Below are 6,825 nucleotides of genomic sequence, written 5' to 3'. Positions count from 1 at the left end.
TGACACAGTCTTCTAAATCTCCGTTTAAGCCTCCTAGTCCCTATAAAAGCTAGTTACAACAACGGTATTTCGTCTTGTTTCTAGACCTTCTAAGGTCTAACCACTGACCACAGAGCACACAGACAGTTCTAGCGACAGACAACACCAGCAGCTCACATGGAGACTCAACTTCGTCCAGCAGCATACAGGACATCTATCTCCGTCGCCCCCATCTTCTTAACGACGCCAAAAACATCTCTACGTACACAGCAACATTCACCCAGGTTCTATCCCCACACTGTTTGTGAATTACTTCACCATGGTTAACAGCAAGTACAACCTTCGAGATCTTCCTGTATCAAGTGACCGGCAGCGGCATTGTAGCCACAACAGCTTACACAACACGTGCTTCAACCGGCTCTGCTTTTACGCCACAACTTCTTGTTACAGCTCTTCAACTATTGTGTACCTTACTACGAACTGGTATTTATCTTCATTGAGTCTGAACTTCTGGCGTCCTGTTATAGACTCTTTCCATGCTCTGTATTTTATCTCACATGCATACACCCTTGTTTGTACACACATACACATTATGTATGCATGACGGCCTGTCTATTGTTATTATTATTATATATGTATTTATGTCACACACACATGTTAACACCTAAATAAAATCTTTCTCTTAAACATTCTAACGGTTGTGTTGTTTTTCTTAGAAACTGTAACAAACCCTTTGTGTGTGGGGGACTACGTGTGTTAATCCCCCACCACTGCTTGACAACCGGTGTTCGTGAGTTTACGTCCCTATAACTTAGGGATTCAGCAAAAGAGATCAAGAGAATAAGTACCAGATTTAAAAAAGGTATTGGAGTGGATTGATTCAACTAAACTTTTCTTCAAGATAGTGCCCCAGCATGGCCACAATCTAATGACTGAAACAAGTAAAAGATAAAGGCTAGGAAGAATCAGATGTGGTGTGTCATGTTGGAATGGATGTGATGTATATGGATCTGGGCGACTGTGTAAAGAAGTGCCAATCTCTTGGAGTGTGAACTTCATGGAGGAAATGGCTGAAGACCGGAATGACTGTTGATATAGGATGCTTGAGAAGAGAAGCTCATCTGAGCAAAACTGAGCTTATGCAAGCATAATGTGTATCTACACAACTGGGCCTCTCACCCAATTTGCTTGCCAAGCTTTCTCACCAGCCTTTCATTTCTCCAACACTGATACAACCAATTCCTTGTACTTCCCACCTGCAGTACAAGTATACTGCTCTAACCAATGAAGACAGAACAATATATTTCATCATCTTTTACTGTGATACCAATTATCTTTCTCACTACCCAGAAGCACTTCACTTGACCTCCATCTTTCATTCTTAACATTGTCCCTCTCCATTCACATTTTACATTGATCACCCTTCCAAGGTCCTAAATTATCTCCCCTTTACCTCTGAACAACTTCCCGTCGACTTCACCATACATCTCTTACCCTCCCTACACATCATCTCCATTTCTCTCATCTTTCCTAACTGTATTATTATTATTACTATTTTGCTGCACTTCACTCCCTTCTGAACTGCCAGTCATCACTAACTCTCCATTTACTCAAAGGCATCATCACCTCCACCCTTGTTCACCATTCATTACATCCAATCCTTAATCCTATTCAATCTCTACACTCATTACCTACTTCTTCATCTGTTTACCATTATTTTTATTCCCACCCTCACCTGTTCTCTTATCACCCCTCAATTTCCCCATACATTCTTCTAATCTCTATCCATTCACCCTTCCTGTTCATCTGCCTCTACTTCTATTCACCTTCTTGCAAACCCTACTTGTGAAGACCTGTTGAGGCAAGTGAAAATCGAAATATTCAACATCAATGAAAATTGTAGCTGAGATACCAGTGCCGGTGGCACATAAGAGAACCATCCAAACGTGGCCGTTGCCAGCACCGCCCTGACTAGCCTCCGTGCTGGTGGCACAGTAAAAGCACCATCCAATTGTGGCTGTTGCCAGCCTCGTCTGGCCCCCGTGTCAGTGGCACGTAAAAAGCACCATCCGATCGTGGCCGTTTGCCAGCCTCCTCTGGCCCCTGTGCCAGTGGCACGTAAAAAGCACCCACTACACTCTTGGAATGGTTGGTGTTAGGAAAGGCATCCAGCTGTAGAAACACTGCCAGATCAGACTGGGCCTAGTGCAGCCTCCTGGCCTCCCAGATCCCAGTTGAACCGTCCAACCCATGCTAGCATGGAAAGCAGACGTTAAACGATGATGATGATGATGATGATATACTCAAAGGGCTCACCCTGACACCTTGTCACCACCATCTTTATCTTTTTTTCCAGTTTCATCCTTCATTGTTTGTGAGTCCCAAAAGATCTGTTCTAGCCCTTTCTTTCATATTCAAATTTGTCACCACCAAACATAAAGCCATGTCCTTCTCTACTTGAGCCCCACTCAGTCAAAGGAGATCTTGGTCTAGCAAGCTCCATGGTGACCTCAGTACTAATGACATGGAAAAAAGCACCCGGTATATTCTTTCAAATGGTTGGCATTAGGAAGAGCATCCAGCCGCAGAAACCATGCAAAGGCAGACATTGGAACATGGCACAGTCCTGCAATCCATTGGATCCTGCCAACTCTTCAGCCATGCCAGCATCAAAGATAGACATTCAAAGATGTTTGTTATTATGATGACGATGATATGATATAATGATATATATATATAGGAAGGCAACCAAAGGTCTCTCTCTCCAAGTATGATGCATGTATATGAACAGCAACGCTTCATGGAAGTGCTACATGGGCTCTGAATGTAGATGGCATGCAAAGGCTAGAGAGGAGTGAAGCTGGTATGCTCCACCGGATGTGCAATGTAAGTGTACACATGTGCAACAGAGCACTGGGGTATTGAGGGAAACGTTGGGCTTAAGAGGAATTAGATGCAGTGAGCAAGAGAGGAGTGCTGGTCACTTAGAGTGGATGGAGCTTGTGGAGGAGGGAGACCGAGGAAGACATGAGATGAAATATTAGAAGACACTGATCCTTAACAAAGAGATGACGAAGGACTGAGATATCTGGCTCTTTGCTCTACTCAAGAAGACAGCTCTTCATTCTCAGTGACATTGCACATGCAGCGAAGCAAGCTAGCTTCATTTCTTTCTAGCCTACGCTACATGGGCAGTAGTCACAGCCCATGTTTCACTGCCATGTAGCACAACTGTTCTCACGCAGGCATCATACAATCTAACTTTCACTCTGTAGGGGAGGTCCCTTGTTGCCAACATAGGTAGGAGCTTTCTGAACTTTGCCCAGCCTATTCTTACTCTTGAGCCATGCTCTCTGAGCATCTACTTCTGCTACTAACTTGGTCACCTAGACAAAGGAGGTTATCAACCACCTCTGGCTTACCTTGCTGGCATTTGATGGAGTCTATTTTCTGTACATTTTTAGTGTTTATTGTACCTGTGCACCTTCCACACAAAAACTATTTTCCCAGTTAACCTTCCTCCGATGTTGCTGCACCTCTTATGTTTCCATAGCTTACACTGAGTACATCTTATGGAATTTCTGCTTATGCCCTTCCAACAGATTGAAAAGGGCCGTCTACCTGAAGGGATTTGTGATTTGACTGCCTTCCTACTTACTAAGACTTTGGCTTTTGCTAGATTGACTCTAGGGCCCTTTGATTCTAGACCTTGCTTCCACGCCTGAAACTTCTTTTCTACTTCTGGCAGTGATTCAGCTATAAGAACAAGGTCATCAGCATAGAGGAGCTCCCCGGGGCATGCCATCTTAAATTCCTCAGTTATTGCCTGGAGGACTATGATGAACAAGAGGGGACTGAGAACTGATCCTTGGTGAACCCGTACTTGTACCCTGAATTCATTGCTACACTCATTGCCAACCCTCACCTTACTGACGGCATCCCTGTACATGGCTTGTACAGCTCTCACCGACCATCATCTATCCCTAGTTTCTGCAGTTACCACCAGATAAAAAATCAGAGGACCCTGTCAAAGGCTTTTATATCAAGTATACTAAATACACCAAATGCAAAATCTGTCTGTCTGTACACGTGCAAAAGGAGAGAAAGCAAAATGTGGAAACTTTTCCATGATTATAAATAAAAGAAAATGCTTTTGGAATTTTATTAGGAATAAAAGAAAGGAAATGTTTATTGAAATATGCTTTTGATTTCAATCAGTTTTTAAGAAAATTTAGCCAAATTGAAAAAGAAGTGAAAACTATACTGAAGCTTATTAGTCTTCCATTTCTATCAGTTGAAGAAGTTCACCTGTATTTCTTACAAAATCCCTTTGGGGCTGGTGGTTGGTTCCCTTCCAATGACTGCTTGTAGTAGGAACGGTAACAGTTTTCCCAGTGATTGTTGCCTTTTGTTCCTTAGCAGCAAAGTCAGTACTAAGGAGACACTATAAGTTGTAGTAGAGTTGGTAGAAATGGTAAAAGCAGTGGGAGTACTTTGTTCCTCTTCTTCAAGAATGAGGTAGTGGCTGTAGCAGAAGTAGTAGTAGTAGTAGCAGTAGTAGTTTCTCTGCCACATGGGTTTACAAATGGTATTTACTTAAAATGTTTGCTTATTAATCTGTTGCGGTTGTGATGTGCAAATGACAAACTGGTAGTAAGGCGAAGATTGCAAAATTTCATTCTTTCTTATTGGCACATGGGCCGATATATATATATCACCAGATTCTGTTTGTATTAACTGTATTTTAATTTATCATCCCTACAGAGTCTTGTGCTGTCTTTAACAAATATTGTAGGTTGAAATGTAAGGTAAAATTTTAAGACAGAACACCTGTGTAAGTAAGGCACAGTGATACAGAATCTGGGTTTAGGGTCCATCTTTGTTACAAATCCCCAATGATCTCTGATCGACCCCGGTCCCATATCCTATGTTAAACAGACAAGTTAAAAAAGGACGGGTTTTTTAATATAGAATAATTATAATTTTCAGGTTATCTTTTTAAACATGGCGAAGTTCTTTAATTTTGTTAATTAAGACTATATTGTCAGTCTCTTCAAGTGCTTTGATGAAAATAGACATGGTATTGTTAAACCGTTTTGGTAAAATATCAAGGAGGCTTCGAATTTGCTTTGACCGTTCCAGATGCCTCAGGATTAAACTTTTGTGTGAGTCTTTAATAACATCTTCACTGAACAAAATGTCAACAACTCCTTCCACATCAATCATATTTTTCACAAACTGAACTCGTAATTTTCTCAAAATGTCTTTATCTTTATCGTCCATGATAGTTCTTTTCTTGTTTACTAACTGCAAAGACGGAGCAGTTTCATTCTTGCTCAAAGGTTCATCAAGGTTAACTTTAAAGCAATGTGTTCATTACCAGTTGAGTTTAAGGCAGAGCAGAACATATCGAATTCAGATTTACCTTTTTTCACAAGAAAATCAAGCAGTTTGCGTATTTTATTATCCTCATTCTCGCAGGATTTTATGTCCTCGTTAACTGAAGTTGTGAGGATACCATCAGAAATTAAAGTGTCTACCACATCTTCAATGGAAACCAAGTTCTTAACTATAAATGGCCGATAGTTTAGAAGTTTCTCCTTGGAAAAAGACATTCTGAATGAAGTTTGTGTTTTGTTTTTCTTCTGTTATTACTGAAAAAAAAGAAGGTGAAAAGCCCTGGATATAAACTCTGTTCAAATACATTTACAACAAAAGTATCAGTGTAGTGATTTCATTTCATTTCATTAATTTTACATCCATTTTTCTATGGTAGCATGAGTTAGAAGAATATGTTGAGATATTGTTATACAGCCGGAGCCCTTTCCTGTCACAAACACTCACACATTTTTCAGATAAGGGACCTCTTTGAAAGCACAAAACCAGCAGATGATATGTCAACAGGGAAAATGACAACCCCATCACTGCTTATGGCTGAGGGAATTTTGGACAGACTCAAATGCAGTGAAGCGATGTGTGTTCCACCCACACGTAACAAGAAAACTTCTCACACACCCTACCCCAACAAACCAAACTACATCTCTTCTCTTCCTCACATCTCTTTCATGCACTAAACAAATCTCTCACTCCCCAATCCTATCCTCGTGGCCCCGTTTACTGAATAATTGCTATCCAGTAGCCCCTACCCTCTATATACCCAGGTTCTCACCACTCACTACATTCCTCCCCTTCATTCTCAACTCAGGCAATGCCCTGCCACTTATATTAGGACTTCGTGCCACCATCTCTCTCTCCCTCTTCTTTTACTCAACCATCCCATTTATATTCTGATCCCTGTTCCCCGAGAGTATGCCCTGGTACTTTCCTACCATCTCTCCCCTGCTCTCTCCCTCCTTCTCCTGCTCTTCTCTCAGGCTGGGTAACCAATAACAACAGCAGCCCACTTGCTTCTGTCCTCATTCCTGATCTTTCTCTGACTGGGTCACCTTCTACCTCTTCTACACCAAAACACCTGTTTCTGTTCACTAAAACCTTTCATCATCTGACACAGGGCCACTCCCCCAATTTCCCCTCCCCTCTCAAAAGATTCTTTGTCTTGCAAGTTACTTGGCAACCCTGTCAGTGCAGGTGCCACTTAAAAAGCATCCAGTCCACACTGTAAAGTGGTTGGCATTTGGAAGGGCATCCAGCTGTAAAAATCATGCCAAAAATGACCTCATCTGTGCTTGTGCCACTTAAAAAGCACCCAGTTTACTCTGTTGGGTGGTTGGTGTTAGGAAGGGCATCCAGCCGTAAAAACCCTACCAGAACAGGTACAGAAGTCTGGCCAACTCCTGTCAAGCCGTCCACCCATGCCAGCATGGAAGGCGGACGTTAAACGATGAT

The 6,825-nt window shown here is 41.9% G+C and overlaps 1 long non-coding RNA gene across 1 annotated transcript in view; it reads right to left on the bottom strand.

Moving 5' to 3' along the window:
* Nucleotides 1-4,898: 4,898 nt before the first annotated feature.
* The window catches only part of LOC118767066, a 5,237-nt gene continuing 3,310 nt past the window's right edge, over nucleotides 4,899-6,825 (bottom strand). Inside the window, exon 2 of the long non-coding RNA XR_005002959.1 lies at nucleotides 4,899-5,633. This is a non-coding gene — a long non-coding RNA (uncharacterized LOC118767066). The remainder of the gene's footprint in view (nucleotides 5,634-6,825) is intronic.

This window comes from Octopus sinensis, linkage group LG18 (assembly GCF_006345805.1).
Source record: "Octopus sinensis linkage group LG18, ASM634580v1, whole genome shotgun sequence".
Lineage (NCBI taxonomy): Eukaryota > Metazoa > Mollusca > Cephalopoda > Octopoda > Octopodidae > Octopus > Octopus sinensis.
The sequence above is the reverse complement of the archived record's forward strand: the minus strand, read 5'-3'. Positions and strand labels throughout refer to the sequence as shown.